A 26864-nucleotide genomic window follows, 5' to 3' on the forward strand; every position below is an offset into this window, starting at 1 on the left:
GAACCGGTTGGATATGCCCGCCGCCGCCATTACCGCTCGCGGATAAGTGGATTGCTTAAATAATAGATCTAGGAAAGAAAATAGGATCTAGGTCTAGTTTGACGGTATTAAAAAAAATAAAGTCAATATTAGGCTGCGGCTTATTTTTCAAAAGTTGTTGAAACCTGGAATTCGTAAGCTCTTTTGGATTCAAATTACACAAAAAGAGAAACCTCTGAGTTTAAGCCAAAAATATTGAAATTTAGAGGTCGCGCAATCGCTTCAAAGTTGAATTTTCGAGTAATAAAAAGGTGTATTCACTTCAAGTGCCATAACTTTCTCAATTTTCATCCAATTTTCAATATTTTTTTATGAATTTCTCACAAATTAAATTTTGAATAAACTCGTAGAACATCATTTTATTCCAAAGTTACGCAAAATATGAGTTTTTGAAGATTTAATTTAATTTTTTCTTCTTTTTACAAACAAGTTTAACTTCACAGTCCTATAACTTTTGAACCGTTTGACCAATTTTAATTTTTTTAGCTTGCTTTTGTAGATATTTTTATTGCCTAAGAATGCTGTGAATAAACTGTACCTTTAAAAAATCGTTTCAAAATAGATAAACACCAAAACCGTAAAAAACACGTATTTTTTTGGAAAAATCAGATTTTTGGCAAAGTTTTAATTGTTTTCATGCTTAATTTCGAGCTCAAAGTGAAAAAACTATTCTCAATAATCATATGGAAGCCTTAAACTTCAGTTTTTGGAGTGTTTTGAATCAAAAAATATTTTCATGTTCGAAATGCGACGAAAAAAAAATTTGAAAAAAATATCCTCCAATGTGTTCCATATCCCTAAATATGATGCTAAGTATCTGGTTTGGAATAAAAAAAAACAAATAATCGTAAAAAACTTCAATTTTGCATGAAAAAATCAAGTTTTAAGGCATGCTTTGGCAGTTTTTGGTGAAAATTATCATAAAAATGACTACTTTGATGAAAAATTTGTTTGGGACAAAGATAGGCAACAAAAATATCTACAAATGCAAGCTAAAAAATTTAAAATTGGTCAAACGGTTAAAAAGTTATAGGACTCTGAAGTTAAACATTTTTGTAAAAAGAAAAAAAAAATTAATTAAACCTTCAACAACTCATATTTTGCGTGATTTTGGAATAAAATGATGTTCTACGAGTTTATTTGAAATTTAATTTGTGAGAAATTCATAAAAAAAAGATTGAAAATCGATTGAAAATTGAGAAAGTTATGGTACTTGAAGTGAAAACACCTTTTATTACTCGAAAATTCAACTTTGAAGCGATTGCACGACCTCTAAATTTCAATATTTTTGGCTTAAACTCAGAGGTTTCTCTTTTTGTGTCATTTGAATCCAAAAGAGCTTACGAATTCCAGGTTTCAACAACTTTTGAAAAATAATCCGCAGCCTAGTCAATATGTTATACCCAACTTGTTTGCCATTACTCCACAGTTGCCTGGGGTCCGAATGGACCCCAGGTATCCATTAGAGGGATAAATTCATCTGAAGTGTGGTACCTTGTTGGGATATCGCTTTCAGTCAAAGCCTGATTATTACCAATACCTGGGACGGGACGTGACAGCTCATTGGTACAAGCCCTCTTATTCTTTTTGTTACTGTTCATACGGGGGTTGCTCTAGTGTTGCCAACACTTTTCATATGAAAATCAATCAAAACTTGTTGACTAGTTTTATTTAGCATTCTACTTCAAAGAATGAGTTTGAAAACAATTTGATCTTCCTCGTTTGGATCTCACACACAGACTTCCATCCCTTGCCGGCAAACCTTCGGATTCTTCGAAAATTAGTAAAAATGAAGCCCAGAATGATACACATCACTGCGCCCATAATGTATCATTTTGCACTTCATTTCACCATGTCAAGTTCCGGATAAAAACAGCACAGAAAGTGAGAAAAACGATTAATGTTTTTAGTTATTAATTATCAATCATACGAGGTTTAAAAAACCCGTGACTGCTAGCAACACTGCTAACTCAACTACAGAGTGCCCTCTTGTAAACGAACGTAACGCGGCGCAACGCTGCATTTGTCAAATCGACCAATCAGAAGTGGTCTTTTTTGACAGGCAAATGGTTTCGTATTTGCACTAGCACCTGACCGGTCCCATCCCAGACCAATACCAATGATGATACGTCAATTTGACAAAGCTAAATAAAAATGAAACTTATGTCACAATAGACCTATCTGTGAGGTATATATTTGGCTGCACGAATGAGATTAATCACCGCAGGCGATCTAGTGCGTTTATCTGTGCTATGAACTGTCAAGCTAACAACGTTGGCATATCAGTGAGTGTGTAGCAACCACCACTGCCCATGACAACCAACTGCATTCGCCCTCGTCACTTGCGAACCGACGTCAGCCTGGGTAAGTTGTGCGTGCTGCATGTGTCGGGTGATTCCTTCCCGGATAAATCCTAAACTCCACACTATCAACTGGTCGCAGTAAGTTTGATATCCGACAAGAAATGAGAAAAATCTACAGCTTCCCTGAAAAAAAAAGTGAGAATCTTTCTTTCGAACTGTATTTATTATTTATATACTCTTAATAACCGATACTTATTGCCACGAAAAAAAAAATTCCCACTCCAGACATTATAATTATACATGTGACAGATCATAGACGTAAACAAACACGGAAAACGTAACTAAGTAGTTTTCATCATTTAAAGTAATTTTATTATAAGGTAACACAGAAACCATTATGTTTATCCTGTTTATATAAAACATAGATTTGTTTAGGGCTCACATAGCCACAGCTTAAAGGGGTGGGTATCCATGCTGGGGGTGACGGATTCGATTCCCGGTCGGTTCAGCCGCTTTTCGTAAAAAAAATTTCCTTGCACTCCTTGGGCATAGAGTATTTTCGCGCCTGCCACAAGATAAACACATGCAACTTGGTCATTGGCTGAGGAAGCTCTCTGAGGAAAACTGTGGAAGTGATGTGGAAGCTGAGAAGCAGGCTTTGTCCATAACTTTTCAGCAATTCATTATTTTTACCTTTGTGTACTGAAAATGCCAACGATGTTTTTTTTTGTATTTAACCTTCACATTACCGACCCCCCCCCCCCCCCCCCAAAACATATTTTGGGAATGCTGGCATTTCGTCAATTTACATCCGATTTTTTTGAATTCGCCCTTAATCGATCATAAATTGGTGCTAGTTTATCACACTCAAGTGATCATGTAACATCCGGAACCATTCCGGAGATATTCCGGATTGAACTGTGGTCAGGGGGTGGGGGAGGTTTTCTGTTTTGCCAAATGCCTAAAAGTGGGTATTTCGTGTGTTATTGGGTTTGAGAGGCCCCCACGGAACTTGTTTCAGGTGTTCCGGAGTGGCCATATCAGTTGCTTCATACTTCAGTAATTTTTTTCTGCCCCGTTCTCTTGAAATCATGAAGTTTGATACATCGTACGGCATGTTTTGGTTGCAAGAAAAAGAAAAGTCCCCGATGTCACCCCCGTGGAACCTATGCTAGCTGTTCCGGGGTGGCCCACGGTGTGTTGTGTAGAACAACTTTATAATAAAAAAATAAGCAAGTCTGAAATTTTGCCCAATGATACTTTGGGTCATTCCCTTCAATTTGCTGGGTCGGTGGAAAACATCCATCGGGGGGTCTAGAATAATTTTTTTAACGTTTTTCATGCAAAAACTGTTAAAAGCGCATATTGCAAATTATTGAATCTCCTACAAATAGTCACAACTTTTTTGTCTTTGAAGATAGAACCATTAAATTTTCAGGCGTTTCGAAGTAGTATGCGTAGATGACTGTGTGAAAATTTCATTGAAATATGTTGAATGGTTTTCAAATAATAGCAAAACTATCAAACGCATTCCAAAATACTAAGCTTAGTAGCAAAAGTCCAACCAAATATCTATTATTTTTTTAAATAATAATACATGAAAAATATTTAATTCTGAACACCTTGAGTCATTATGATGGCGGTACTGTGGAAACTCGTTTTTCAAATGATGAACAGATACATAGTCAAATACATAAAAGGAAAACACACACAGGCATTATGTAGCTTTTCACTAAAGTATTAATTATTTATTTTAAGAACGTGGTCTTGCGTATACATGTTCATTTTTTTTCATTCAAAATATTTCGATGAAATTTTCACACAGTCATCTACGCATACTACTTCGAGTTGTGACTATTTGTAGGAGATGCAATAATTTACAAAATGCGCTTTTAACAGTTTTTGCATGAAAAACCTTAAAAAAAAAATTTTTGTTCTAGACCCCCCGATGGATGTTTTCCACCGACCCAGCAAATTGAAGGGAATGACCGAAAGTATCATTGGACAAAATTTCAGACTTACTTATTTTTTTGTTTTAAAGTTGCTCTATAAACACACCGTGTGGCCATATTAGTTGATACAAACTTCAGGGTACCGTTCCTGACTCAGTCATTCGAAATCATGAAGTTTGATATGTCGCACGACATGTTTTGGATGAAAACCAGAAGTGTCTCCAATGAAACCCCCGCGGAACCTGTCACGGTGATGATCCGGATGGGCCAAATTATTCAAATCTAATTGTCGCAGTTATGTTTTATTGTTCGCAATGAAAATTCAGCTGAAAATCGATGGTTCAAACTAAATAACACACGAAATAATCATTATTAGCCATTTCGGCACCCTCCCTGACCCCAGAACAATCCGGAATATCTCCGAAATGGTTCTGGATATTGCATGGCCACTTGGGTGTAATAAACTTGCACCAATTTATGATCGATTGAGGGCGACTTCAAAAAAAAATGGATGAAAATTGACGAAATGCCAGCATTTTGAAAATGAGATGTTGGGGGTCGAGTACGTGAAGGTTAACTAAGCACTACATATAACATAAATTATTACGAATAAGTTTTCTTGTTATTCCTATATGTACACTTTAAAGAATTTTGGCATGAAAAATATGTAAAAATAAAATGAAAGTTTTGCCTCAATTTTCCATAAAATTCGGGCATTGAAATAAAAAAAATAAGACAGAAAATTTAATTATTTGGCATCTCTGAAGCTGGCAGTAATCGAACTGTGCGCCTACTGCGACGACACTTGCGCAGAGGCACTCCATACGAAAAACGATGACTGAGAGAAGCTCCGCCCGCCTGCCCAGTAGTGCACTGAGACGACGATGTCCTCCCGATCGGGCGCGATCGTGATCGCGCTTGCGAGTAAATCCGAGAGTGGGAGAAAGACACACGCCCCTCAATAAGAAAAAAAAAATCAACTGTGAGCTTCGCACTGACTGTTTCACACAATCGTCGTCGGCGCGACGTCGCGCGAAGTGAAAATGAACATGATCATCATCATCATCGCGGTCGCCGCGATCGTCGTCGTTGATGAATGCAACGACGCGACGACTCGCCGACGACGCGGGCGGCGGTTTGCTGAAAATCCACCCGAAAAATGTTGCTCCTCTAATTAAGGCAATTAAGTAATTGGCTGACAGTGAAATTGTTCGTTCACTTACATGTGTGCGGTTCCTGATGAAGGCGATCGCTGTCTCTGTGCTGCTGCTGCGCTGCAATTTCCTTATGGTGGGTATTTATCCAAACCGGCGATTCATGGTCCTTCGGGGTTTTTATTTCTCGCACAATTTCACTTGAAACCGTTTTCAATAATTATTCACTGCGCGTTCGCACTCAATTTCCACCGCACAGCAAACGATTGGGGTCGTCATAAATGCCTATCAAAGCCAAAAGAATGAAACACACGTTCAGAATTACTGTTGCGAAATTAATTTTTCTCTCCACGCCGTCGTCGCCACTGACTGCCGTCTGCTGTCCGACCCTTTGCCTTTCCGGGTGATATAAAAAAAAGTATAACCGTAATCGATAACCCACCGCGACGCACACACACACACGCGCGCGCGCCCTCACGCCCCTTTCGGCAATTACTCCCGCTCGCTCGACTGCCGACTAAATAATAAAGTGACACACCAAATGGCGACGAGCCTCATAAAACGCGCGGACGAACTGCCAGCCAATTTGAGGTAGGAGATTTGATGGCACGGCGACCGACGACCGACCACTCCACTTGCACTCGTCGTTGACTCGACTCTGGCTCGATACTGAACTGAACTGATGATGGGTCGTTTCGTTCCAAACCACTGCGGCTCGGCGCGCGATGCTGATGCTCGTTGATGCAGATGATGATGATAATCGACACACAACAACGCACACTCGCAGTCAGAGTGTATTCACTACCAGATATTATCCAATTTATCATAAAATCACCCACTCCGCCGGGGCCCCGGCGCGGTGAGAGAGAAGCAAGCAAGCAATAAGCGCGCGCGACAAACGATGTGAAAACTTATGCTTTGCGAGCTGCCTTCCTCGTATCTTGCCCTCTCCGATGATGGTGCGATGCAGGTTCGTTCTGTGTGATCGCTTTCTACGACGGCGACGGTGTTCTCGATACCTATGTGTGTAGTGTACACAAAACACTAAACTAGCTGATTGACTCGAGTGCATCAATGGACTTGATGATGAGAGGGCATGATGGGCAATTTAGTGCTGAGACTTTTAGACCGGTCCAAAATTGAAAATAGGGAACACATTGGTTGGATTTCACAGAAAAGGCTGAGTAAAGCGTAATTCGGATTCCATTAACCCGTTAACGCTCAAGGTATCTCACAATTCAAATCATTGAATAAATTTGTTATCAAAAGTCAAGTTCCAATAAAATAGGCATGATTTGACGAAAAAAATGGAAGTCTGTGGGGTTGTTTGAAAAATTCTTCATTGTAGGTCCTCAATATCTGATAATTTTCTCAAGTTATATTTCATCACAACTTCCACGCTATCATTATATTCTGATCCGTAAAGATACAATACAGCTCTAAACAAGTAAAAGAGATCATAATCACTGAAAATTAATAAAAAAGGACTTTTCAATCGGGGCAGAAATCTGACCCGATAAAAGCCTAAAAGTATGCATGAGCATTGGGCAAATCTGGCTGAGACATCGTTTTTTGCGAATCGATTCAAATCGGATCAGCAGAATCGATTCACCGATTTAATCAAATGCTTTGAATTGATGTTTTTACATCGATTCGATGTTATAAAATAATACAAAACTATGAGAGAAACTCCCCCAGAATCTTTAAAGAGACTCCTTTAAAGGAGTTCCTTTAGAATAATGAGAGGTTTTTCAAGAATGTTGAAAATGATCACACCAGAATCCTGAGCGACATTACCTAGAAAAGAAAACAATACTCTTCCGGTATCTTGTTAGGAATTCTCTCGGAATGCCATTGAGAATTTTTGTAGAATCCTGAGAGATTACTTAATCTCTATGACACGGATTGTCTCAGAGTCCCGAAAGGAATTCCCAGAATCCTGTGATAGATTGTCTCAGAATCCTAAGAGGGATTATCCCAGAATCCTGAATACGACTATCCCAGAAGCTTAAGATGAATTCTCCCAGAATCTTGAGAGGAATTCCATTATTCAGATAAATTCATGTAGAATACTGAGAGATTCTCACAAAAAAAGATTTTCGGATTTCTAAGATGAATGCCCCAAGAAACTTAAAAGAACTGACCCAGAATCCTGGAAAACGTAGCTTAGAACTCTAAGAAGGATTACTCCAGATTCCCGAGAAAGGTTCCCTCAAAATACCTGGTGGGACTGCCACAGAGACCTGAGATATACTCTCATATAATTCTGGAAGATAGGATTCTCCCAGAATTCTGAGATGAATTCCTCCAGAATCCTTTGAGTATTCTCCCAAAATCCTGGGTGGAATCTTTTAGAATGCTGAGAATAATTCTGCCAGAATCCCGAAAGGTATTCCGCAGAATTCTACGAGTCCTCAGAATCATGAGAGGTATCATAAGAGGCGTTCTTCCAGATTACGGCGATTGCCAGCCATCGCCCTGACCTGTGGCCAGGCCAAATTTCTGTCGACTTGCTTGATTTCGTTATTGAGGCTGCGCCGCCAGGGTCTGTCGCAGTAGAGATGTCCTGCTGGGTTCCAGTCTAACGCTTGTTTGCAGATTTCGTTTCCGCCCTTGCGTACAGTCCTACCCATCTCCACTTTCGCTCCCGAATTTCTGTCGCTATCGGGAGTTCCTTTTGCGTGGTTCGTTCGTGTGGAAGCCGGAGGCCGGTGCTGCTGAATGCGATTCAGTTTTTGTTTTTGTCGTAATGCCATTCGCGTATGCCGGAGAGGTTTTGTGACGTCTTTTGTAGTAAACATTGAGCGACCACCCGTACGGGTGGTCGATTGTTTGCTTCCCGCGCGGAGCGAACAATAGCGAATCAGTTTGTATGTTTTGTCGCGTGGTTTATAGTATATATTGAACAATCACCCAACGTGGGTGATTGATGGTTTGCTTATGGCGTGAAGCAAACAATAGCGCGTCAGATTGCATATTTTATCCCGTCATTTGTAGTATAAATTTATTAAAGACCACCTGACGTGGGTAGTCGATTGTTTGCTTACCGCGTAAAGCGAATAATAGCGCGACAGCCTACATGGCATGATTCAAATACAAAAGGTCATATTACTTATCAAAGTGAATCCAGACCCAACGATACCTTCCTTACTAACAACCAACCCTTCCTTCAACCTTTGGTGGAGACGTGCGGTAAACGCCAACTTTCACATAACAAAGGTTGATACTAATATTCCTGCCCTCTTCCAACCTGACTGCAAGGACGTGGCCGGCGCCGTTATTGTACCGTTAAATAGAGTCTCTGAAGCGTGCACAGTGAGAATTTTGACCACTCCCAGTCAATTATTCAGTTGATTCATTGTGCAACTTTCATTGGTTCGGGTCAATCACGGAGTAGCAACCATAGATATGTGCAGTCAGTCTAAGCTAAGCTAAGCTAAGCTAAGCGAATTTCTGTCGCTATCGGCTTTTGATGACATCGACGATAGAGCTCCACGTTGGAGATCCAATTGCGAGGTCACCATGCACGAATTATATACCGCAGGCATCTATTGATGAAGACCTGCAGCCGTTGAGTTTTCTCCACTGATACACACCAGGTTTCACTCGCGTATAGCAGCACAGATTTCACGTTCGAGTTGAAAATTCGGATTTTCGTGCGTCGACTAATCTGGTTGTTTTTCCATACCTACATTTCTTAAACTCGCAAAGCAGCCCTCGCCTTCTTGATCCGTGCACATTAGCGTGGTTCAAAAAATCGTTTTTGCTCCACACCGCTTATTCGATTCCTAACCAGATTATATGAATTCTCACAAAATTTGAGCTCATTTGGTTGAAAATTGAGACTGCACAAGCCCGTCAAAGTTTGTATGAGAATTACTATGGGAAAACGATGTTTTTCATTCAATCAACCGTAGAATTTCCACAAGTGCCCTATTGGGTTAGTCGACCCTTGGTAACACTAGGCTACTCTATCAGCTACAACTTTGCCGAAGACCGCATTCAAATCGGACGCCTCATTAATTAGTTATCGATTTGTATCCAACTGGGTAAACTTTAGCTATGATCCTCCAGCTTCCCAGCAGGCAACATTGCTGCATATGGCGCCAAAGATAGCACACTGAAATCATGGCTACTATGTTCCACTGCAGAATGCAGTGATGCCCATCGAATAGTTTAACCATCATAAGTAAAGATTTCGATTCTGGATAAAAATCGGTAACTAATTAAAGTTGTACCAAGGGTCGACTAACCCACTAGGGCACTTGGGGAAATTCTACGGTTGATTGAATGAAAAACATCGTTTTCCCATAGTAATTCCCATACAAACTTTGACGGGCTTGTGCAGTCTCAATTTTCAACCAAATGAGCTCATATTTTGTGAGAAGGCATATAATCTGGTTAGGAATCGAATGAGCGGTGTGGAGCAAAAACGATTTTTTGAACCACGCTAGTGCACATATGTCAATCTTGGTGCCGCCATCGGCCGCCATTTGGCTACCAAGATATTGGAAGCTTTCAACATTCTCCACTGACTGCCCAGCTACCGTAAAACTGGAAGGGTTGACCGTGTTTACATCCATCGATTTGGTCTTGTTTATGGTTAGACCTTCTAGATTGTTGAGAGAAATATATCTATTAACCTAAGCGGGTTATTTTCCGAAAATCTGATAAGGGTTCTCTCTGGAAGGGATTACGAAAACTTTTAGAATGAACTTCTCCAGCATCCTGAAAAGGATTCCCTGGAATTCTAAGAGGTATTCCCATATAAAACAGAGAAATTACCGCAGATTTCTGAAAGACATTCCCCCAGAATCTTTTAAAGGACTTCCCTGAACTCCTGAAAGGGGTTGTCCTAGAACTTTGAGAGTGATTCCTCTAGAATACTTCAAATAACTACACCAGAAACTGAAGAGAATCTTCCCATAATCTTATCAGGGATTTTTCCTGATTACTAAGTAAGATTCTCCCAGAATTCTGAAAGGGATTTTCGCGAGCAACTGTTCCAGAATATAGAATACAGAATTCTGCTGAGATTCTCATAGAATGCTGAGAATAATTTCTTTCAAACCCTAAGAAGAATCACAAAATCTATGCGAGGGATTCTCCAAAATCCAAATTCTGCCCACAATCTCATGAGAGATTCTTCAATAATTAATAACTCTGAAAGAAAGTGCCCTAGAATCTTGAAAAATATAGCCCCAGAATCCCAAGGTTTTTCTCCAGAATCATGGTCACAGAATCCTGACGGGGATTTCCCCAGAAAGCCGATTTTTTTCAGAGAAACTTGGGAAGGATCTTACGCAGAATCCTGTGTGGGATTCCCCCAGAATTCTAAAAAATATTCCCTCAGAATTCTAAGAGAAATTTGGCCACAATTCCGAGAATGCTGAGTATGATTCTCCAAGAAGTCTGAGAAAAGTTCTTGAGAATGCTGAGGAAGATTTCCTCAAAATTCTGGGTGGGATCCTAAATGAGGGGTTTCCAGAATCCTTAGAAGAAGCAACCCAGATCATCCAGAAATTTCTTGGAATCCTCAAAGGGATTTCACCCTTGGTGGGAACCCTGGTTTACCTCGTTGTGGAAAATCCCACAGGCAACGTAAACAGAAGTTTGTTTACACACATACAAGTATAAGTAATGGCTAAATTATGGAAACAGTTTACATCACTTAAAATCAAGAGTTAACAGATGAAAAAAATATGCAAACCTGTTACCGCTCAACAGCACAATTGTGCTGGTTCGCCACGAAAGGGATATTCTGATTCGTATAGATACGATGCATCTTTAATTGGTGAAAGAGTAGACAACTACAGAAAAAAAATAAGAAAATGACTGTCAGATGATATCATGGTTTACTACAGATATTTAAAAGCATCAAAAAGCCTATTTCTCCCCGTTTCTCTACACAACTACCATTTATGCTGTATAAGCGCTTAATCAACCACTTTTACATAAGTGTTTGTTCCATAAGCTCTTATGCAGCTACTTTTGTAGGGTATTTCTCTCTTACTCTCTCACTCTCAAGCTGTAATTCAAGCTCAAAAGGAATCCTTAATCAAAACGATCAAATCAAACAGCTCAGAAGGAATCCTTAAAAGTCACAAAAGAAATCCCGTACAAAATCTCTGATAGGATCCATAAAGAAGTCACGGAAGGAATCCCAGCTGGAAGCTCGTCAGGACTCCCTGAAAGAATAATTGATTGAATCCCGGGAGGAAAGTTAAAAACGGGAAGAATCTTTGAAGAAACCCCGGCAGGAATCGTGGCTCGAATACCTAAAAGAATCTCGCAAGATTCACAGAAATCTTTGAAAGAATAGAAGTTGGAATCCCTGCATCAATACTAGCAGGAACCTCTAAAGGAATCCATTACGAAATCCCAGATGGCATCGTTGAAGGAACTCCAGCAGTACTCCCTAAAGGAATGCTGACTAGAACACTTGAAACAGACCTTTCAAGATTTTCCTAAACACTCCCGATAGAAATTCCTGAAGGAATCCCGTGAGGATTTTCTGAAGGAAATCCGGGAGGCATATCTGGTAAAATCCTGATAGGAATCTCAGCTGATGGTTTGGTAGGAATCCCTGAAATAATCACAGAAGAAATCCCGGGAGGAATGCCTGAAACACTCCCGAGAAGCCAGCACAGATCCCGGCACGTATACCTGAAAGAATTCCACTAGGATTCTCTGAATATATGCGACTCGAGTCGAGTCAAGTACAAGACACTGAAGACGACCTTACAGTTGAGGTCGAAATACGTATCTGTGAAAGGATGCAAATTCTTAGTGGAATTAAGGACAAGGTATTTGGAGTACATTGCTCAAAATTTCTAGAGCACCGTTGAACGGATTTGGATTAAAATGCATCACGCTGTTGACAACTACTGAACAATTAGCGTGATGCATTTTCATCCAAATCCGTTTAACTGTTCTATAAAACGGTGCTCTAGAAATTTTGAGCTATGTACTTCAAATACCTTGTCCTTAAAAGGAACAGTACTTAACGCGATTTTCTTTTTATTTACAGATATTCCCCTTACAAGCCCAGGTTAATCATCATCAATATTTCTTGTTTATAAACTCCCGCAGAAATATCGAAAGGATCCCAAGTGAAATCTTTCGAGAAACTCCGCAGAGACTCATTGGAGACATCTCGGGAGGAACTTCGGAAGAAATGCTGAGAAAAACTGAGACGTCTAAGAAAAAAGTTCTGGTAGTATTCCCGAGAGGATATTTGTATTTGTACCATCCCTCCCCGTAGGAGCCTACGTACCCAAGGAACAATCACTCATTTAACCACATTGCAATGATATTTTTATTCCACATTTGATTGAATTACAGTTTAACATTATTTCATCACAGCTTGTAATCAGGCGTTGTTCAAACAAAAGTGGAGAAGTTATTCAGCAATCTTTTCTGCAAGTGCGATACAGACTTTACAGTCGGAAGTAATCTGTGTTATATCAGCCTCATATTAAATTTGTATTCAGCTATAATAACCTGCTGCGAAAACAAAAACAAATTGAAGTGCAAGGTGCAATTATGGTCCAATCATGTTTGTTTGTCGCATCTATACACATGTATAACACACAAGCTAAAATTTCTCAACTTGGGATTTGAACTCGTGATCTACCAATCACCCGTCGCATGCCTTGCCGACTACGCCATCCTGGAATTGGTAAGTTGCTCGCTAAGAGTGAAATATCTTCACAAAGCTGTGAAAGATCAATATTCAGATTTATGGAAGATTGGAATTATTTTGTTTATTGTAATTAAAAAAAAATGTGAAGATGACTACAACTTTGAAAATACTACGAAAATAAGCAAGTGTTTCGAATATTTTGCATTGGTGTGCAACAAACATCAATACATAGTCAATAATGAGAAACATTCCAGTACTGCTCTATTATAATCATTTTGAACTGTTGTTCAATCGAAAAGTGATAATCAAACAAATAAATCATAAACCCGTTTATATAGCTTACTGTTAAACCATTATTGAACGTTCCACCAATAGCTGAAGTATTAAACATCGAAAGCATTTCTTCAACTTATGTAGACCACAATAATCAGCTATCGGAAACTGTGGAACATAAGCTTATTAACGCGTAGAAAAAAAATCTTCTTCAGTTTATACCGTATGCGTGATAATGTTTGCACCATCGTTAAATAAAATTCCAGTTTTACTTGTGAAGACAATGTATTGGTTTTATTTGCAGGCATTTAAGCTATAAGTCATATCATAGCAGGCTTTGAATAAAAAGTGTTGATTTTCTTAGTTTAACACTTGCATAATGACTAAGTGGCAACCTAGCTCGTGATTTGTCCACGCGCAAATGTCGAAAAGTATCCGTGGTAGTGTCAAAGTCAAGATTAACAATTTTTGAATTTATTTTTTTTATTTTGACATTGCCTAATGATGTAGACATTGACACACAAACAAAAGTTATAATAACTATTGATTCTGGAATTTGGTACGGATCGATAGTTTTTCGGAAATCGAAAAAAACGGAGGTTGTGTCCGGGCAAATTCAAGACTTTCTTATATGGCGCTACTCGTAGCTCCTGGATGCCATTGGTAATAATGTAAGTTTTTTTTTCTATGGTCGAAGGATCATAAAGGCCACCGTAATTTTCCATTTCGATATCCCATGCCGTTAAGTCCCTGATTTCGCGTTTCTTTGCCATTTTTCTCATTGAGTGCATATAATTCACCCAAATCTTCTTTTTGGTGGCAGCGATAGCTTTCTTAATCCATGTTAACCTTGGACGACCAGTGGACACCTTCGGAAATAGTTGCCCTTGCTTTTTTTCGGTCTAAGACTGTTTTACGGTTCTCCTGAACACTCCTGAAATGCCTTTTTTAACATTTGCACGTGGACAAGTCCCGACTACCGCTGCTACCCCTTCATGATGCAAATTTTAAACTTAAGAAATCGGATTTTTTTACCCGCAACTTACTGTGATATGAGTTACAGCTTACGTGCATGCAATAAAAACCAAGACATTGTGTGTACAGGTGATATGGGTACCTTATTTGTACGATGGTGCAAACATTATCACGCATACGGTATTAAAGCTAGTAAGGGCAAATCGAACAAACAAAAACTGCTGACGTTTGTTAAGCTCATAATTAAATTGCTTTTCACATACGTGCCAAATGTAGCATTTAAGATTTGTTCAGCTGCGAATGTTATAAACCGGCAATAGTTCGACATGCATGCTTGTTATGTAATGACTTTGAATTGTGCCTTGGGTAGTTTATGGACAGGCCCTTAAGACGATTCGAGGAGAAACTCTGAAAATCTTTAAGAGAAATCCTGGGAAGAAATTCAAGAGCAATATCGGAAAACTCTCCTAGGAAGAACTTTTGCAAGCATCTCGCAGAAGTCCCAAGAGAAACTATTGGACAGCCATCCCGAAAATCCTCTCAGAGAAATTCTTGCAGGAGTTTTTGATATGTTTTTGAATGATCTTCGGGAGGTTTCCAGCGAGAAATTCTCATATCATATTGGGAAAATCTCTGGATAAAATCTCGGGATGTATGCTAGCAGAGACCCCGTGAAAACTATTGCAGAAATCCGGTGAGTAATTCTGGTTGAAATCTCAAGAAAAATTCTGGAATCTAGAACAAAAAAACAGGAATTAAAACTTTTGATAAATGCGAGGAAGAAATCGTAGGAAGAGTTCTGTAGGAAAACTGCTAAATATTTTAAAATAGAAGCGTTAGAAATCATAGAAGAAATCCCGGATGGAATTCAGGGAAAAATCATGGATGGAATTTCGAGAGAAAAATTTAATGGAATTTCGGAACAAATTCCGCATAGATTCCAATGAAATTTTTAAACAAATCTGTGGGAAAATATCTTATATTTGAAAGAGCTCTTTAGAAATATATGTATAGAAGCACTGGTTTAGAAATATATGTATAGAAGCATTGGTGAGAACACTACACTAGGTCATTACCAAGATTTGGTAGGAGGAAGTATTACCGGAGGAATAGATGGAAGGTATTGTGTATCCCATCTACAAAAGGGGTGACAAGTTTGATTGCGGAAACTATCGCGCCATCCGCCATGTATTGCAGAAATGCCTCGAATACAACGTGCTCACACATCAAATGTTCTCCGATTTTAAATCAGCGTATGATAGAATCGATCGAGACCAGCGGAACGATTTTTACAAAGTGGAATGATTTTCACATACAGGGGATAGACAAAATGATCGGGACAGGCAAAATTTTCACTTTTCAAAAAATGCTCAACTAGCTGTAACTTTTCGTAAAATGCATCGAATATTCTCAAATTTTTACTGTAGGTTCATCAAATAGTTGTGTATCAGTGGTCAAAATTTGGGAAAGATCGGGTCATTTTCCATCAAGTTATAAAAATTCTTGAAAAAGGTATAATTATACGATGGTCAACTTTGAGCTATTATATCTCCGGATTTAATAAACCGATTGCAATGAAATTTTGACCATACATGACTTATATAATGAACTCGGAAAAACTTTTGACTAAACTTGAAATTTTCAACAAGAGAAAAAATTAAAGCAATTTTATTTTTTTCACGATTTTTTAACAAATTGGTCTTTTTTTAATATGTATTCCATTACTATTTCAAATTGTTGGCGACTATGTTGTCACTTTCCTTTAAAACACGTATATATATATATATATATAAGTCGATTAGAGGGAAATTAAATGAACTATAATTTGCATCTTGAATTTTGAAACGATGTTGAAGTTTTTGATAATTTGGTGTTTTATTAGAAAAATAATCTAATCGTTATAATTTTCTTCCGTGTTAAGAATTTCAAGTGAAGTCAACGGTTTTTCATAGCTCATTATATAAGTCATAATTGGTCAAAATTTCATTGCATTCGGTTCATTGAATCCGGAGATATAACAGTTCAAATTTGGCTATCGGATAATTTTACCTTTCCCAAGAATTGTTATAACTTCGTGGAGAATGGCCCGATCTTTCCCAACTTTTGATCACTGATACACAACTAGTTGATGAACTTACAGTAAAAAATTGAGAATATTTGAGGCACTTTACGAAAAGTTATAGCTAGTTGAACATGTTTTGAAAAGTGAAAATTTTACCTGTCCCGATCATTTTGTCTATCCCCTGTAGTCCGTCCAGCTGCTTGGTTTCGCTGATGATAATGATATTATAGCTCACGAATTTCAGACGATGGTGGAAACGTGACCGCCTACAACGACACCAGCATTGTAGCAGGAAATCGAGCTTACTTTGGACTCCGCAGAATTCTACGATCGAACAGAGTTCGCCGCCACACGAAGTTAACTATCTTCAAAACGCTGATTAGACCGGCAGTCTTATGGGTGCGAAGCATGGACCCTACGTGCTTGGAGTTCTCGAACGGAAGGTGTTGCGTACCGTAAACCGGGGTCAAATTGATCAGCGGGGTGTAATTGATCATTCGGGTACTACATTGTAATTCCATACTAGGAACTTTTAAGCGTCGTAATGACCTTAAACCTTTTACGTCATCTGGTTCGTAGATGTCTAGAGATGAGTGTAGACTTTATTTTTTTAGAAAAAAAGTTAGTTTTGCCTTATTTTTGTAGGAATTTGCAATGTGTTTCCCATTTAGTTGAAATCATTGCTACTAAACAATCGATTGCTAATAGGACTTCCCGTAAATTGTCTGTTTTAACATTTTTGTGGAGCCTTGGTTGGGAAGTTATGTAGCTAATCAGAACATGAAATAGTAAAAAAATAGTTCATTTTATGATGAAATAGTCATTTATTGTGATAGAAATCACTTATTTTAAATGAAATTGCCTACCTTAAGGCGTTTAAGGGGAAATTTTAAAATTTAATTTTGCATTTAAAGTATTAAATTCACTAGTTGTAAGATTTTAAACGAGTTATTCGGTTTTAGAAAAGCAAAATTAAGCGGAGAATAAAATTTTCCTTTCCAACCGATGCTTAATTGTATACTGATCAATTTCGCCCCAAAGTAACCTTTCCAATTTTTTGATATTTGGAGTTATTTAACTTAAAGTTTAAATTTGTTGAACAAAATTCTGTCGCATGGTTCCATGGAGATCCACTGGGTACTGGTTTTACAGAAACTGTCTTGGCAATATTTGGATTGGCACTGATGTTATCCGCAAAAGTTGTTTTAATGTGATCAATTTGACCCCGGATTACGGTACCACCTACGGCGGAGTGCAGAAGGAAGACGAGACTTGGATAAGGCCGATGAACCACGAGCTGCATCAACTGCTGAGAGAACCTATCATCGTACACACCGCGAAAATCGGGAGGCTACGGTGGACGGATCACGTCATCAGGATGTCGGATGGTAATCCGATTAAAATGGTTCTCGAGAGCTATCTGACCGGTACAAGAAGACGTGGTGCGCAGCGAGCTAGGTGCGTCGACCAAGTGGAGGACGATTTGCGGACCATTCGCACAGTGCGGAACTGGAGACGCACAGCCATGCCATGGACCGAGTAGAATGGAGACGACTCTTACATACATCAGAGGGCACTCAGGACTTAGTCTGAACGGTAAGGTAAGTAAGCAAGAATGGGCCCGACGATCAACACCAGCAATACGCGAGTTATATGAGATACTGAACCTTTCAATTGCTCTATACGTTGCGCTGTACGTTGAAGGCATTCAACCGGAGACGGAGAGTGTTTTGTGTCTTGTGTTAGCTGCTGCGAACAGTACTCTGCGGTAAATAAAAACGGCATCTGGCGGTGCTGCAATAATCACGAACTACACTAAGTGTTTGAAGGAAAGTGTATTGTTAAACTGATAAAACACGACAGGCTGAGTTGGGTTGGTCACATTGTAAGGATGCCAGAAGAACGGCAAGTGACGATAACGTTCAGTAGGGAGCCAGTGAGTGGCCGACGCTTTTCGGACAACCTACTGAACGAATAATTTGAATAGTTCCATTGCTACGAACCAGTCTAATACAGCAAAGGCAGAGATCACTCAAAAACTACCGTCGAAAGTGGCCGCGCCGCCTTTGCCTTTGTGTGTGGAGGATGTGACGAAGAAAAGCAAGAAATAACCATATACTAAATCGGCTCGTCAACCGACGACCCATCTAACCCTCGCCACCCAAAAGTTGCCCCGCCGAAGTGTACACAAAGTCGTTAACTATGCTCCAACTGCTCCTGCTTCACGCTGCTTCTGCTCCTAAATTCTTCACTAGTTACCCTGCCTCCCACCGCGGTTCATCCTCCATCGCACCATCATCGCATCGGTTCGGCTCGGCTTGATCCATCAAAGAAGCAAAGCAGCAATGAATACCTACATTACGGATACGATGGATGAATGGAGCAAACAAGAGTCAGGACAGGAGGTAGGTAATAGCGGGCAATATCGAGCACACACCATCATCATCGCTACTAATGGACTTATCCACCGATGAACCAAATTCATCGCGGTCCGAGAATTTTGACACTAGAGCGGGGTCTGTTCCAATCAGAATCGTCCAATTCTGGTTGGAACGGCCCCGCTCTAGTGTCAAAATCCTCGGACCGCGATGAATTCGGTTCATCGGTGGATAAGTCCATAGCTTGCTTCGCCGGCAATAATAAGCGGCAATAATAATATCTATATCAATGGGTTGGAACCCGGTTGGAACGGATGAACCGGCAACGCTAAACGGTTGCCGCCGCCGCCACCAGCCCCGATCCACGATGCGAGCGATGTTTGCTTGCTAGCTGCCGATTGCCGCCGCCGCGCCGCCACGGTGTTAGTTCAGTGGGGTTAGTCAGAGTGAATGTCGTTAATCGCAGAAATGTCCTATTTGATAATTAGCTTCATTTTTTATAAGTTGTTCAATAAAACTGATTCCTATTCATGATAAAAACGTTTTCTTCTGCTGAACCAAACTTATTTAACTGAAATCTACTGTAATTTTTATCAAGCACAAAATTGATTAATCATTTGATAAGGCGAATTATTAATTTTGATTGTTTGTCTGTCAAAATTTCTGTCCTCAGAAAGCAACTTGAATGCAGAAGAATCTTGATAAACGTATTAAAGGAACAAGACTCCTCTGTTGCTAAATGAAGCAGGCATTTTCAACAAGCAAACGATTCCAATAAGAGAAAGAGACTGCTAATTCTTAGTGAATACGGATTAATCTGGGAGTTTTAATCTAAGGATAAAGTGTATCCCGGAATTTCTTCCCAAGAACTTTTTTAGAAGTTCTGTCAGGTATTCTTACTGGAACTTTTAAGATACACTTCTTAAAATGCTCTGCAGGATTTCTGAAAGGACTCCCTCCTTCTCCAGACTTTTTTCTTGGTTTCCATCTTAAAATCCTCCGGGAGGTTCTTCCGGATTCCTACCGGTATTTTCTCAAGATTCCAAAAGTTCATTCTGGGATTGCTCCTTGAGAATCTGCCAGGATTCCTGAATTCCGACAGATTCCTTCTGAAGTTTTTACAGGATTCTTACAGGACTTCGTTCCAAGGGCTTCTTCAATAGGTTTAGTCTTTGGCGAGATTCATTTTAGAGTTGCTCTTGCGTTTCACAAAAAAAAAAAAATCATTAGATTTTCCCAGGAATCATACCTAGATGTCTATAGGATTTTTTCCGAGAATATTTTTCAGAAGTTGTCGCTGAGTTTCCCCCAAAGTTTCTCGCAGAGTTCCTCTTGATTTTTTTCCCGGTATACTTACTAGTGTTTCATCCAGAATTTCTTCAAAAGTTCTTTACGGGATTTCTCCTAGAGATTTTCGAATGATTGTTCCCAGAATGTCTACAGGAGATATGCTAGGGATTTCTACTAAAGATACTCTCAAAATGTTTTCAGCATATTTTATGGGTTCTCTGTAGGAGTTTCCATCCCGGAATTTCCTCCGGATGTTTTCCTAGTATTGCTACCAGAGTCTCTCACGGGATTTCACCCACAGTAAGATCTGCACTTTCTTCAAGAAATTGTCAGCTTTCGACCGGGACATTTCTTAAAGGTTTTCGTGAGATTTCACTTGACAGTCCACTAGACGTTTCTTTCCGAGTATTTACCGAAACTTATCTTAGAAGATTCTTTTTGGTGTTGCTCCCGTAATGTTTCATAATACCTCCTGGGACAGCGTACTAAAATCCTTGTAAGAAATTCCCGAATAAATGTCGGAAGAAATCCTAGGGGAATTTCGCGAGGAATTTCAACTATTGGAGAAAAAACAAGAGGACCTTCAGAAGAAATTCAGAGAAAAACTTCTGGAACATCTCAGAAAAACATCAGGTAATACTCTTGAGTGGAAATATAAGAGCGATTCCGGGAGGAACTCCGGATCACTTTGAGAGAAATTTCCAGAGGAACTACAAGAGAAATCTACCAAAAACTCCAAGATAAACCCGGACAATCATTTGGAAGCAATCCCGGGAAGAACTTCTACATAAACCATAGGAACATCTGGTTGAAATTCCAGAAGTGCTTCAGAAGTTCCGGAAGGAACGCCGCGACATCCCGGCATGAACTTTGGGAGCAATGGTATCTTGAGAGAAATCTGGGAACAAACTCTGACCAACCTCCAGAAATTCAAGGAATAACTCCGGAAGAAATCGCAGGAGGAACACAGTCAGAAGCTGAAGAAGAAGACAACTGATCAAAAACATTTCCGTGCCAGAAAACAAGGATCAATTTCGTTTGTTCGTGGGTCTTGTGAACTACGCCTACGGTAGGTTTTGCTCGAACCTCATATCTACCATGTATTATCTCTTGATAATTGGCTGAAAAAAGATGTAAGTTTCGTGTGGTCGGAGAAATCCCAAAAAACAAAACTAGCCGAATAACAGTTTCTCAAGCCGAAGCTTGCTTAAGAGTGGATTGTGCAACTCTTGTATAGCAAAAATGTTTGTTACGAAGGCAGAGGTGAAGGTCAAGCTTGAGATGCAAACGAATAAGTTTTTGTTGCACTACGATCCAACATTACCTTACTGGTCTTTGTCACTAAAGCTTTGACGTATTAGGTTGGTGCGGTCCTCAGTCATGTCTGCCACAACGACCAATTCAATACGCATCTCAAATCCACAAGGCTAAGTAACAAGCCTATTTCAAGAAAAAAAAATTTAGACTAGAATAGATTCTTGAAATCATCATAAAACAAAAATAAACGGTTCAAGGTTTTGTGACGGTTTTCGAAACCTCTACAATACTAACTGATCATCAAAATGTTACATGGGATAAACAAATAGACCATTCGAAAGAGTGTACGTAGATTTTGCCGAGCAAAACACGTTATTCACAGTGATAGTGGATACCATATGAAAAGGTCAGAGGTGCGAAATTGAACAAAATAATGGTCACTTACATAACATGAGTTTGTAGAGAGTGATTCTAAACGTACGGAAATACACAAAATTGCATTTATTCAGAACTATATGCGCCTTTACTGCAGGTCATTTAAAGCGAATCTGCTGTATATGCGTCATAAGTTCTAATTATATGCAGAATTTGGCCCAATATGCTTATCTCTCCTAACCCCCAATTGTCGCAAACAAAAACAAAAATATTTTCCCCTGTTCATTTCAGCCACTTCATATTCTTTGCTTTCTCTTCTCATTTTCTCACACTCTCCTGTGTAACTTTTTAGGCTGTTGCTTTTTTGCAGTTTTTTTTTTTTGTTGATCCCGCTGAAATTGAGATTCGATCCCTCGATCCTCTGGATGATGATGGTGTTGAACTGCGCTACAGGATAAGCTATAAGATAATGTGCGTTAATTCTAAGATCTATTCAACGGCTCAGACAAGTGCTGATAGTTCAATCAACCACATAAGACACGATGGCATAAGAAACTAGCCATGAACTTTATTTTGAAAATATCTGTTCTCCCATTGATTTGATTCGTTGCCACCAATTATTGATAGGACATCTGAATGATAATGGCTCCTACAGCCGTGGTACATAATTTGAAAAGTTGAAATGTGTACCAGTTTTAGCGTCGATCATCTCTCTTAGCAGTTTTATGGCAATAAAGCAGCAGTTGTGATGCTTTTTAACCAATATATATCGTGCATTCAAAATGCTACACAATGGCTGTCAGATTTAAGGCGGCATTTAAATTGCAAATAAAGGACAAATTCCGGGAAAATTGGCTTTCTCAGTCATGGACTATTCAAAACGGTTATATGTAGTGCGAATAGTCGTTTTTAAAATGTTCTATGTTTATGGTATCCCCTTGAAAAAGGCCCAATAAAAGAGCCGAAACGTCGGGCAAAGCAAAACTCACCGTTTTGAATAGTCCAAGACTGAGAAAACCAATTTTCCCGGAATTAACAAATTTCCAGTCGCGCTCACCCAGCATAAAGGACAAATGTTATACATAACATCGCAAATGTTTGTTGAAAATTCCACAGTAATCATTCATATGCTTCGGAACAACCACAACCAACCTTATGCATCAACGATTGAAGTTCAGCAACAAGTTGCAAGAGGCGAAATGAAGAAACCTACAGCTGGTGCTTCTGTTTCAAGGACGCCAAGGATCTCCAGAGAGCAGCATACATGTAACTACAGCGCTTTTGGCCCCTCTGCTTTAATGTCACCACGATGGCCCGTATTATGCCAAGTAGTACTACTGTAATTTGCTAAGACGGCTTCGAACGGATTATCCCAGTATGTTACTTAACCTTTCAGGACTAAAACTGAACCGTGCTCGCCCTGTATACGATGAGCGAGGTTTTTTTGGAAGTGTTACAAAGTGCACTTTGTAGACGTAGGCATATAATGTCCCCATTGTTTCGGTTGTACTGAATTGCTTCTTGCATCCTGACTTGTACTTCGGCAGCAGTGGCGAACCGTTGCTGTCGATGTGTTAGACAATCTGCTCCAACAAAAAAAATCTAGCACTTAGAAAATAGCAAGAAAGGAATCCCTGTTGTCGCTCAAAAATCCTTGGGTGGTGTCGGATTCCAAATCTTTACAATCGGAGTAACAATACCTTTCTTCCAAATCGCCGAGAACGTCCTACTGTTTATGACCGAGTTGTTAAAGAGGTCAAATAGCACAGAATAGATGAATGGACATAAAAGTTTCACGAATGAGATTGGAATGCCATCCACACCAATGGCATTTGACCAAACTTGACTTATCTTTTAAAATATTTAAATTAAGTGTGTTCATAAATGGTATCTTTTAATCAAAATCCACGTAGAATAGAAAGCTTCTTCGTCATAAGCGCTAACTCCCGTCATATCAGACGGGAAATAGTCAATAATCACACTATTGAAAATGCTTTGACATCCATGTGCACAACAGAACATGTGCTCGATGAAAAAATTGAGATTTGAATTGTGAAAAGAAATCCACGTACTCCGGTGAGACTCGAACTCACGACTCCCAATTCGCTAGACGGGCGCTTCTATTCCTTCAAGCTACGGAGTAACTTGACTATCTCCGTCGCCAAACCACCTTCGGATGGGATTAGATGAACATTTAGCACATACACTGTTTACGAAAAGTTCTGTAATTTTCAGAAGACTTATTTGATCTCGCTCAAAATTTCACCAATGGAGCTTAGAAATATTGTTTATAATAGGTAAAAATTTCAGCGTTTTTGATTGACGTATAAAAAAGTTATGAACATTTTAATGACTAAATATTTTGACGTAATAATTGCTGTATGGACAATAGGACAGCTCGGTGAAGTACTAGATTTGTAGTAATGAGCTGAATTTTAGTATGGTGAGAAGGTCAATTCTCCGTTTCTGCAATGAAATGGTGCAAAAAGCGTAGGTATTATGATTCCTTGCCTAATTTGATGCTGTTTGAGTAAAACTTTGGACAACAGTGTTGTTGTTTTCTCCATTTCTTGCAACATAAACAACATAGTTATCCAAAGTTTTGCTCAAACAGCATCAAATTAGGCAAGGAATCATAATACCCACGCTTTTTGCACCATTTCATTACAGAAACGGAGAATTGACCTTCTCACCATACTAAAATTCAGCTCATTACTACAAATCTAGTACTTCACCGAACGTGCCCCATTGTTGGATACACTGTAAGTTCGTAGCCATTGCTAGCACAGAAACGGGTGTACAGCCCATTTCCCTTCCTTCAAACTTTCACAGCACAGTGTCAATCAATCATACAACACCTATACGTTATGCAACCAAACGAACTCTTCCGATTCTCCTTCTGAGTAATCAACACACAATCTATCCATGGATCACATCACCCACCACATGTGACTACCAGATCTCTACCTTACTAACAAATATTCCATCCGTGCTGGTTGTGGGAACGCAGAGTGCTCTCGGTCTCTAGTAGCAATAACCATCAAACTCTAGCACCTTTCCCAACTGACTATAAAGACTCCGGTATTGATCTAAAATGCATGCGCTGCTATATTGCACTTTGAGTCAAACGTATTATTTTGTACCAAACACATCAAATAACCTACAATACCTACAATAATAAGGGCCCATATAGCCGAGGCGGTAAACGCACGGGTATTCAGCATGACCATGCTGAGGGTGACGGGTTCGATTCCCGGTCGGTCCAGGATCTTTTCGTAAAGGAAATTTCTTTGACTTCCTTGGGCATAGAGTATCTTCGTGCCTGCCACACGATATACACATGCAAAAATGGTCATTGGCAGAGGAAGCTCTCAGTTAATAACTGTGGAAGCTGAGAAGCAGGCTTTGTCCCAATGAGGACGTTACGCCAAGAAGAGGAGAGAGAGGACCTACAATAATCGATCCACATCGCTTAATTTGCGGTGAGAATACTTCCCAACCCTTTCATAAATTAAATCAGCACAATCAAAACACACAAGTGCGATGATGATTCATACCACCAGAGCTAAGGAGGGGCAACCGACACGGCATGCAACTGGAGCAGGGTGTGTACTCGCTCATCTTTTGCGGCAAGAACCCATTTCGGTGACGAGAATTATCCATTTCCTAAACTCATTACTTATTCACCGCCGGCACCAGCCAGCAATCAGCCTCTGCTCTGCTAGAATCTTCCTCCTTTCACTCACGCTGCTGTGAGGCCGAAAAGAGCGCCTCAACTGGGTCACATCATGACAAACACATTAGCCACTCTTGCGACTCATTGGCATTGCTCTAGTAGTAGGTAGGTAGGTAGCGGCGACACTGACCGGTGATCTATTTGTTTCGAAGCAATGATACGGCGGCGAAGGAAGAGGAGTGAGAGCAACAGTCGTGCAGTGCGACAGGCAAAGCAAAGAACACACTCAATTAGACGAACGACGACGACGACGACGACTAGGGCCGATGACGGTGATGACGATGATGGTGGTCGGTAAAGCGAGCGAGCGCGAAGAACCGGAGCAACGCGAAGTGGGTGGCGGTGGGTGGTGGGTGGCTATTTGGCAGCAAGCAACGACCCGGCACAGGATGAACAAGAATAACACGACTTCAAAACTCGAGAAAATATAATTGAAATAAACACATTCGGGTTCGGGATCGGGTCGCGGGAGGCGCGGTTAGGTCACGAAGGCAAGTAGGCGCAGCACAGGCACAGGCACAACCGACCGGCGGCGGGAGAGAAAGTACACCAGAATCTCTCCTCGTGCTTGCGTTCGTTCGTTAGTCGTTTGTTGCACACACTCACTTCAGTTCCACGGTTTCAATCAGCTCAGAACCTCTCCTTTGTAGAACGATTCAAACACTGTGTGTTGTTAAGTACTCCAACTGTGCACACTGTCTCTTTGCGGGAGACAACAGGCAATTCCCCGACCCCAGAAAGCACTCAATGTCAATTTATCCGGCTATTAACGACGATTGAGGAGCATCAAGCTGCAATCCACTCCCGACCGGTCGCAACCCCACAGTAGGCCACGGAACCACGAACGAATAACGATAAACGCAAGGCGGCGTGCTCTTTACTCTTTGGCTTAGGCGCTCGTTCGGCTCGACTCGACACGGAGCTCCTCAGGAGCTGCTCGCAGTGATGTCAATTTACAACTGAAACCATTTGTCTCTGATTTTTGCTCTACACTCCCGATCTGTTGCCGGCACAGAAGCACTAGCACAGCGTGGCAGAAGAGTCAGCAGCAGCAAAGGAGAAACAAATACTCATCACAAACAGTAAAAGTTAATCGACTCGACTCCTGCCACCGCGCTGCAGGCCGCAACCCGACAACACAAAACGGCGCGACACTAATGGAGCGTAGAATTACAAACACATGATTTTATTATTATTATGTGCGCGCGCTCTGGGTCTGGCTCTCCGCGATTGACTCAAATAGCATCATCAACAACAGAGAGAGTGGTGGATGGAGTGCGCGATACCTACACATAATTCATAGGGCCAGCTAGCGCCGAGCAGAGGGAAATGACAAAAAAAATCCCATAATACGTGATAGACCTATAACAGCCTTGCTCAAAACCTTTCAGTTTGGTTGAAGTATTTTCAATGACCATTTCATTC

General features: G+C 40.1%; 1 protein-coding gene across 7 annotated transcripts in view; it reads right to left on the reverse strand.

Annotated features, from left to right (window-relative positions):
- LOC109416062 (homeobox protein GBX-2) overlaps nucleotides 1–26568 on the reverse strand; it is a 115686-nt gene extending 89118 nt beyond the window's left edge. Inside the window, exons 1-2 of one of the 7 annotated variants that reach the window (XM_062847275.1) lie at nucleotides 26321–26568; nucleotides 5518–5733 (exon numbers count right to left, since the gene is read on the reverse strand). The gene's annotated coding sequence lies outside the window, so the exon portion shown is untranslated. Of the gene's footprint in view, nucleotides 1–5517; nucleotides 5734–5873; nucleotides 6323–25883; nucleotides 25903–26045 lie in introns of those variants that run through there. The other 6 variants (XM_029867657.2, XM_062847277.1, XM_062847273.1 and 3 more) reach the window with 6 other exon arrangements.
- Between the last annotated feature and the right edge of the window lie 296 nt (nucleotides 26569–26864).

Source organism: Aedes albopictus, chromosome 1 (genome assembly GCF_035046485.1).
Source record: "Aedes albopictus strain Foshan chromosome 1, AalbF5, whole genome shotgun sequence".
In the NCBI taxonomy this organism is placed as follows: Eukaryota; Metazoa; Arthropoda; class Insecta; order Diptera; family Culicidae; genus Aedes; species Aedes albopictus.